We start from the raw sequence: 9,485 nt of genomic DNA on the forward strand, positions 1-9,485 counted from the left end.
TTTATACTGATTGTTTTATGTTTTACAGGTTATTTTGCTCTCAGTTTTTTTTAAGTCACAAAAGTAAATTCAAGAATGGTTTCAAAGTCACTAAACACTACACAATAAGGACCATAGAGATAATTTAATACCCCTGGTCACAACTCTAAGACACATTAAATATGAAAAACAGTTTTATGTGGACATACTAAACATAAGTCTTGACTCTCAAATTTTTATCTACACAATGAGAACTCACTTCAGATAACAGTCAGAAATTCACCACATTATATACATTAATCAGAAGGCCAATTGCAAATGCTTTGTTGGCCTTTCCATTTCATAAAATTTTTCCTATATTTACACACTTCTTTTTTGTGACCTTGAAAATATATACTTTTTAAGCTCTGTTGTTTCTCATTTGGGAAAAGAAAAATATTAAGAAAGCAAGAGACACAAGGAAGAAACTGCATGTACCTTACTTTCACCATATTAAAAACATTATTGGGAATCTCACAAACATACAACTCAGAAACAACAACAACAAAAAAGACTACAAAACAGACACAAATACATACATCAGCACAAGAAGTAAATGAAACAGGAATGAGCAAATTCCCTGATCTCAATTAAGTAGAAGACAGAAACAATAAAGAAATCCTCCAATCTTTGAAAATAAAAACACATTTGATGAGGAAATTTGGCAGAATTATCTCTATATTTTTTTATTGATTGTTCAAAACATTACAGAGCTCATGATATATCATCTTTCATACATTTGACTCAATTGGGTTATGAACTCCCATTTATACCCCAAATACAAATTGAAGAATCACATCGGTTACACACTCACATTTTTACATAATGGCATATTAATGACTGTTGTATTCTGCTACCATTCCTATCCCCTACTATCCCCCCTCCCCTCCCCTCTTTTTAGGAAGAATAAAATTACAAACATGTTAATTGTTTGTAATTGTCAAACCCTTTTATTTTTTGCCATGTAAACTTTTAGAGACTTGTGGAAAATTGGTTTGGTACTATCTACATAGGCATACCTTAATTTGTCATCAGTTCTACTCTTTGACACCAAAATATTCTTAATGTTCCAACAGGTGGCTGCCACTTCTGCTTTCACCACCAAAAGAGACTGAATCTGCTATTACCTTCCACTGTCTAGTCCCTCTAAGTTAGGGCTCTGGTAACCAAGTTTCCCATGAAACTATGCCCAGTACCACAAAAATGTCAGAGAAAAGCATAGGGAATGTGGAATGTGGCATAGGTGAGAATCAAGTATCTAAAAGAGAAGACAATGGAAGTAAAGGTAAACTTGACAAAGAAGAAGAAAAATTGGTGAAGGAACAAGAGAATGGATCTCAGGAGAAAGAAAAAATGGCTAAGGTGTATTAGATAAGAAAAAGGCTGATCACAAGTGGGAGAAGAGAGAATCTATTGTGGCAGTATAATATGTATGCCAGTGGCCTCATATATGGAAATTTCTAAAAGCCAAAACTTAATGGTGTAATGGTGAAATCAAACAAGTATGCCACACACCTGGCTTCTTGATCTTAGAGTTCTGCTGGAGATGTGACACTTTTTTCTCTCAAGACTTGTAATTTCTTCTTCTTCAGGCACTGCTCATCCAACTTCAATCTGCTTTTGCTCCACTTCTGTATCTGTGCCATTTGAGATTCCTCAGATTTTCTCTGGTAACTCATACCCAATCTCTTTTTTTTTCTTCAACCAATCCAACCAATACTTATACTCTGATAAATTTTTATAATTGAATTCTTAATGTCCCAACCCCTCGATATTCTGACTCCTTGATAACTCTCCAATTTGCTCCACCAACAAAGAATCAAGCATGATTGGCATAAGGTTTGGTTTCCTACACAATTAGCTACATAATCTACACTTTTAAAATAATTAAATGAGTAGATGTTCCCAATTCTGTGTTTTGTTTTCTTTTAAAAAATAATAATTTTTTTAAGCAATTAGTTGGAAGAAAAAAAGTGGAAGATACCACTAGGGTGACTGGAGGGTATAGTGAAAGCAAAAAGACATGAAGCTGTTCTATGTAGCATCATTAATATTCTATTTCTGAATATAAATAGTAGTTACATAGTTTATTCTCTTTGTAATAATTCACTGATCTGTATAGTTTTGATGCTGTTCAATTATTTGCATTGTTACATAATATCAACTTAATTTCATGAAAGGTGGTGGGGAAGAACATAAGGGAGAGACTAAAATGGTACTAGAAAATACTTTGGGGTAATGGATGAATTAATTGATTATTGAGCTGTTCTTATGGATATGTGTGTGTGTGTGTGTGTGTGTGTGTGTGTGTGTGTATATATTTATTTATTTATATAGTTTATCTATAAAAGTATACACCTTAAATATTTATAGTAATTAGAGCAAAGGATATAGCTCAGTTGGTAGAGTACTTTCCTCACAAGCAAGTCCCTGGGTTCAATCACCAGCACCATAAAATCTCTCTCTCTCTCTCTCTCTCTCTCTCTCTCTCTATATATATATATATATATATATATATATATATATATATATATATAGATATAGATAGATAGATAGATATGTAGATATAGATATAGATATAGATAGATAGATAGATAGTAACTATATCAATAAACCTTAAAAATTTGTTTAAGTTGAGGTAAAAATAGAATTCACACTACTAAGAGTTAAATTTAAAATAAAACTAAGAATTTGTTAGCTACTTATCAGTATCAGTATTTTGGGAAAGGTAATTTTTATAGGAAGAGACTCAAGAAAAATACTGACAAAGGTGTAATACCTAAACATATTAACAGTGAACATAGCAGAGAAAGTATCAATAATACCAAATGTTGCAATGAGAACACAAAATTAAAAGGGCTATGGTAAATTTTACATGTAAAAATTTTATATTATTTATATATTATATAATTTAACATGTATGGTATGTATAATGATGCTTCATTTAATGATGTGGATACATTCTGGAAAATGCACCATAAGATGATTCTGTTATTTTGTTAATATGATGGGTACTAACACAGTCCTAGATGGTATAGAGCATTACATACCTACATTATAATTTAGCCATTATAATGTACATGAAGTCCATCATTAATGAAAACAATATGATTTATAATGTTAAATCCATAGAGCCACATATGACTCTAGGATTTAACATTATAACAATCACTGTAGACCTTATAATGAAACAAATAATTAGCCCTGTGGAATTAAAGACAGAAAACTTAAAAAGGCTCTCACCACTTATACAATGATGAAAGACAGATACTTTACTGCCATAAAGGAGAAGAAATGATATCCTTTTCAAAGAAAGCTGCTAAAACAATGGAATATCTGCATAACAAAAAAGTCATTGTATTATTTCCTGGTAAGACATAATAAATCATTCATTGGTAAAAAAATACTTTTAATATAAAAGAAAAATATAAGATATGCAAAAACTTTTACAAGAAAGGGATTTATACAATTTATATAGTGGTGGGTGACTGTAATACCAGCTACTTGGTAAGAAAAGTAAGAAGAATTGCAAGATAAAGTTCATCTTCAGGGCTGGGGCTGTAACTCAGTTGGTAGAGCACTTGTCTAGCATGTGTAAGGCACTGGGTTTGATCCTCAGCACCACATAAAAATAAATAAATAAAATAAAGTTATTGTGTCTTTCTACAACTAAAAATATTTTTTAAATGCTTAAGCATTATAGTGAGATACTTAAAATAAACTTTAGAAAGGACGCAATTGTACCTGAGTAGTATGGCAAACCTTTCTTTAATCATCCAAAATAAAATAATAATAATAATAATAATAACAATAATAAATACATGAATATGGTTGTTTGTTTTCAAGTTATATAATGTTTCCATAACAAAACAGGGAAATATTAAAATGTAATTTGTAGTTGTGATATGATACCATTAAACGGTACCAACTGAAGTAACAAATTCGGACAAACTAATTGCCTCACATATGACAAAATGTATGCCTCACATGTGAAAAATAGAGAAGGAAGCTAGGGCAAGAGAATTCCAAGTTTAAAGGTAGCCTTAGCAATTCATTCAGGCCATAAGAAAATTAGAGACATTGCCTTAAAATTTAAAAATAAATAAAATAAAAAGAGGAGGGGATGTTACACAGTAGTTACGCATCCCTGATTTTAAAACTGGGTAACAAAAAAGTAAATAATAATTTAAAGAATGTCAAAAACTGAGACCCCAAGGAAGAGAACATAAAAGCTATATATACATAGTAGAATATTCCTATAATATTAGCAGCTTGGGATACTCAGGAAGAAGAATTGTGAGTTCAAATACAGTCTCAGAAATTTAGTGAGAACCTAAGCAATTAAGTGAGATTGTGAGTAAAATGAAAATATTTAAAGAGATCTAGGATATTTTTCAGTGGTTAAGTGCCTCAGGATTCAATTCCCAGAACCAAAAAAGAAAAGAAACATATTTCAATATACATCTTTCAAAAGGAAACATAAGTGTTAAATAATCATAAGATATCTCAATAGCATTAGAAATTAGGAAATGACAAATAAAATAATAACTGTGAGACAAAATTAAATAGTATCAGTAAACACATGAAACAAATTTTCATGAACTAAAGAGGAAGTAAAAATTGTTATTTCTTCAAAGAAACTGGCTATTGAAAATACATGTTTATTCCCCAACAGAAGCATATGCTTATAAAAATTACTGCACATCTGAACCATGATAACATATAAAGTATGACAGTATTGGTCCAAACAGATAAAACCCAAAACATGAAGAAAAGGCAATGTACATTGAGAAAGATATAAGAATAAAGTGACGAAAATGATTTCCAGAACCCATTTTATCATAATATATCCAGTTTGACAAATATGTAAATCATCAAATAGTTTTATGTAGATGTAACATATATGTAATATTTTGCTTGCATACATATTTAAAAATATGTAGAGTTTCAGAAAATAAATATATACATATAAAAGACTTGATTATACTCACTATTGTGTACATGATAAAACTCATCATTACCAAGATGTAAAATTCCCCCTAAATCTCAAACATCACCTCATTAAAATGTTAACATATTTTACTTTTATGGAAGAAGTGACCAGAGCAAAATTCTAAAATTTATCTGGAATGTTATATGTTATACATAAAATTAGCAGTCAAATTCTGAATTAAAAGAACTTATTTTTCAATAATAAAAACCAAAGAATCGTAATACAAAACAATATCCATAAATGAATGTATATGTCTGTAAAACTCAATGTTTATTTAATAAAAATTGAAAGGCCAACATAAATCTAAATACCTTAAGAAACTCACCACATGTGAAAGGATGACATGGCCAAACCTAAAGGAAAATCAACTACAGGGCAGAATTTACTGGTATAGTTTTTGTATACAATATGCAAGGCACTGGGTTCAAATTGCAGCCCAATAATAAAAGGCATATTTTAAGTGAGGGCAATCTTGGGAATATAAAAGAATAGGAGCTACTTACTCTCTCGCCATCCATGGATACATTGAATGCAAATATTGTTTCAAGTTCCTCTTAGGCAAAGTAAAAAAATGAGTTGAAAGATTTATATAAATTGAATAGCTGGGAAAATACCTGCCACTTGATGATTTTAAAAAGCTAGGGTAAACTTGGGCCTCAGTTCAGCCTTAGGCATTGTACTATGTAATTGGAACAGAATTACCAACAGCCAGTATCACCCTGAAAAGAGAAAGATTGGGACCATATATATAACACAATACCTCTAAATAGTTTTTGTGCTTACAGCTTAATTTTGCTTGTGCTGAAGAAGGATCTTGACATTAATAAGTGCTAAGAACGTAGAAAAAGTGATAGTTATCTATGTCCATGCAAGGACATCCATGTGCTTAAACCCTGAGATCAGGAGAGAGAAGTTAATCACAAAAGATTTGGTTTATGCATTTGTGTGTGTTCAACACACAAAGAACTCCAATCTCCAGCTTGCCTTTCTAAAAATTCCATGACTGCCAATTTTTCCCAGGAGAAAAACGTTTTCTTCACTGACCATCTAATCTTTTAACATGTTCCACTCAATGGACAAAAAACTATTTTCCTCATATATAACAAAACACTCTGAAAAAAAAAGTATAAGTCTTAGGCAGGGGGACCACAAATAGAAAGACATTTCAAGCCCTCAAAGTTCTGGGAGTAAAGCTTACTGATCATATGCAAATATCTACCAGATTAAAACCCGAGGTCTTCTATTGATTTGTAAGCATGTCTATGGGCTGCTAAAATCCCATCCAGTAGTTCAGAGAAGAGGTTAGAAAGCACAGATATCTGTTAATTCCCAGAAAAGATTTTCTACACACTCTCTCTGTGGCCACTTGACAGATTGGACTCTACAATCTTCTAACATGAATTTGATGTACTAGCCAAACAGTGGACACTTGTATACTGAACACCACTATTAGAGTAGCTTTTGCCACCAGGCATGGTTGCACATGCCTGTAATCCAAACAGTTTGGGAAGTTGAGGCAGGAGGAACCGCAATTCAAAGCCAGCCTCAAGAAAAGTGAGGCACTAAGCAACTCAGTGAGACCCTGTCTCTAAATAAAATACAAATTAGGGCTGGGAATGTGGCTCAGTGGTTTAGTGCATCTGAGTTCAATCTCCAGTGCCTACACTAAAAAGGAGAACAGTTTTGTCAATAATTTAATAATAAAAATGAGTCAAGAAATTATGGATATAGAAAAAAAGAAATCCTTGTACACTGTTGGTAAAAATGTAAATTTAGAAAACTCATTTGGGAAAATCATGTAGACTACTTGAACTATTTAAAAGAGAGCTAACACATAACATGATTACACTAATTCTGGGTAGAATTTCAAGAAGTTAGAATGAGGAAGTCAAATAAATGACTGCATGTCCATTATCACATAGCAGTATTTTCAATAGTCAAAGAAAAAAAATGATAGACTTAAGTGAAGGGTGTTCCAAGAGATTTCTTTCAGCTCCAGGGCATCCAATTACTCACCAGATAATCTTCACACCATATTTCACACTGTTCACTTTTGTCAGAAGAGGACACAGAGACACAAATTGGCTATACACTCCAAAATTATGTGGACATGATAGCTATGGATACATCAGAAACCCCTGACCAAGGAGAAAGTATGAGAGTTACATGAGTGACAAGAGGACATATCATCTTGTAAAGTCCACAAGAGGGAATCCCGACTCAAAGACAATCAAGTAAGTATCTGTTTCTATAAAAGACAAAGAGAGGAAAAGAATAAGCATTTCATTACAAAGTGTCAGTGACACTTTTTTTTTCTGTCATATTAAACACAAACTGGAGGATAAAAATTCCATAACACTGCCACCTAGTGCTTGGGTTGTGGCTCAGAACACTCACCTAGCATGTGTGAGGAACTGGGTTTGATCCTCAGCACAACATAAAAAATGAAATAAAAATATTGTGTCCACTTATATCTAAAAAGTATTAAAAAACAACAATTTCAACTAGTTGTTACCTGAATGTAGGACTATGTTTTCCAGACATTTTATATTCTCCCAAGTTGCCATATGCACTATAGATATTTTAAAGTACTGATTTTAGAGGCTGGTTTGTAGCTCAGAGGTAGAAAACTTGCCTAGCATGTGCAGGGCCTAGTACTGCAGAACAAAAACCAAAAATATTTATTTTCTTCAAATTATTGATGCATTATTTAACTACACTACTGTGCTAGATATTACTCTGAAGTAAAAATAAACCATAGACTCACTGAGTCACTCAAGGCTAAAACCAGTTTTGAATTTCTTAATAAACAACAAATAAACCAATTTCAACTTTTTTTTCTCCTTTCTCATATATTGTCAATTTCTCTATTATATCAAAACCACCAATTAATTAAATCATGGGGTTATAAAACAAATACCTAATATGAAAATAAAAACTTCAGCTTTAAAAAAAAATTATAATTGTATATGGACAGAACGCCTTTGTTTGCTTATTTTTATGTGTTGCTAAGGATCAAACCGAGTGCCTTTCAGGTAAGGTAACTACTCTGCCACTGAGTTATAGCCCCAGCCCCAAATTTCAGCTTTTTAACTAGAATTTTAATATTCCAATCAGTTGAAGATTCGTGGGTTCTTTTTCCTTAACACAGTCTAAAGTTTTAAAAATATTATCATTAGTTAGATTAGCCTTTTTTACAAGTCTTTGGGAAGGTTTAATTTAACACAATTATGATGTTTTGGATATCTGATGAAACAGTATAGACTCTCACCCAAAATGTGGTTTGCATATTGAGACTGATGATGCCACACATCCCCATTCAAATAGGATATGAAAAGATTTTCTACTCACATAACAAGATTTTATGGGGAGGGGAGGGCAGGCCTCCATATTGATCTGAAAATTGCCTAAGAAAAGAGACTGCTCATGGGTTTTTAAGGTGGTTATGAGTGAAGGTGGGGTGAGAGTTCTTGTACACTTGTTACTGACACCAAAGGAGAGAGCCCCTAGATTTTCTTATCAGTTTGACCAGATGTGGGAAAGAAGGGGAATCAGAAGAAGTAAGGTTTAAAAATGTGACAGCAGTTACACATCAAATATGGATTTAAACTCTTTATTACTTGACATTACAACCAATTTAAAAAGCACAAAATACAAGATACTGTACAATATTTACATAATTTCAGAAAATTTTAAACATCTTGATTTAAGTTATATATAATTAATTGAAAATACAAAATATAAGTATGAAATTGTTTTCTGTTGAAGACAGGGAATAAAGTTTTAAATGTTCTTCAAAAAAGGTTTAAACAAAAAGCAGGAACACCATTGATAACAACAACTCAATTTTCAGAAAATAGTCTTTCTCATACAATTTTCTTCCATTAAAGATAGAAAACATAACTGATAAAATTAGAAATTTACTATTTGTTGTATTTAAGAGAAAACAACAGAGATTTAATTCACTGTCAATAATAAATCCTCTGAAATGATTATTAGAATACTATTCAAATTCTGGAACATTGATGCATAAGTGAAACCCAGTAATTGTAAAAAAAAAAAAATGTTTAGTTGCTATAGTATACCCGAGCACTAATTTTAAACAGTTGCCACTAAAAAGTCTTCTGATGACCTCAGGAATTCTTCTTCTTATGAAAACAACTAAAATACCATTAAGAATGAAATTTGGACTCCAGGAATAAACAGATTTATATTTATAATGAAGAGTAATGGAAGAAGTATCAAATTTTACAGATTAACAAAAGTTCTGCCTGGGTATGCCTTGCAAAATCAAAACCAAAATAAATGACTAGCTAATGTTATAAATAAAAAATATTAAATATTTAAATTAATATAATCAAATAATTTCACTATGGTAAACCATTTCATCTCATCACCAAAAAAGGAGTATCTTCAGTTTTTAGTAGTAATGTAAATTTATGCCCTAGATGATTATAAAATATTAAAATAATTC

This window comes from Callospermophilus lateralis, unplaced genomic scaffold (assembly GCF_048772815.1).
Source record: "Callospermophilus lateralis isolate mCalLat2 unplaced genomic scaffold, mCalLat2.hap1 Scaffold_144, whole genome shotgun sequence".
Classification (NCBI taxonomy): domain Eukaryota; kingdom Metazoa; phylum Chordata; class Mammalia; order Rodentia; family Sciuridae; genus Callospermophilus; species Callospermophilus lateralis.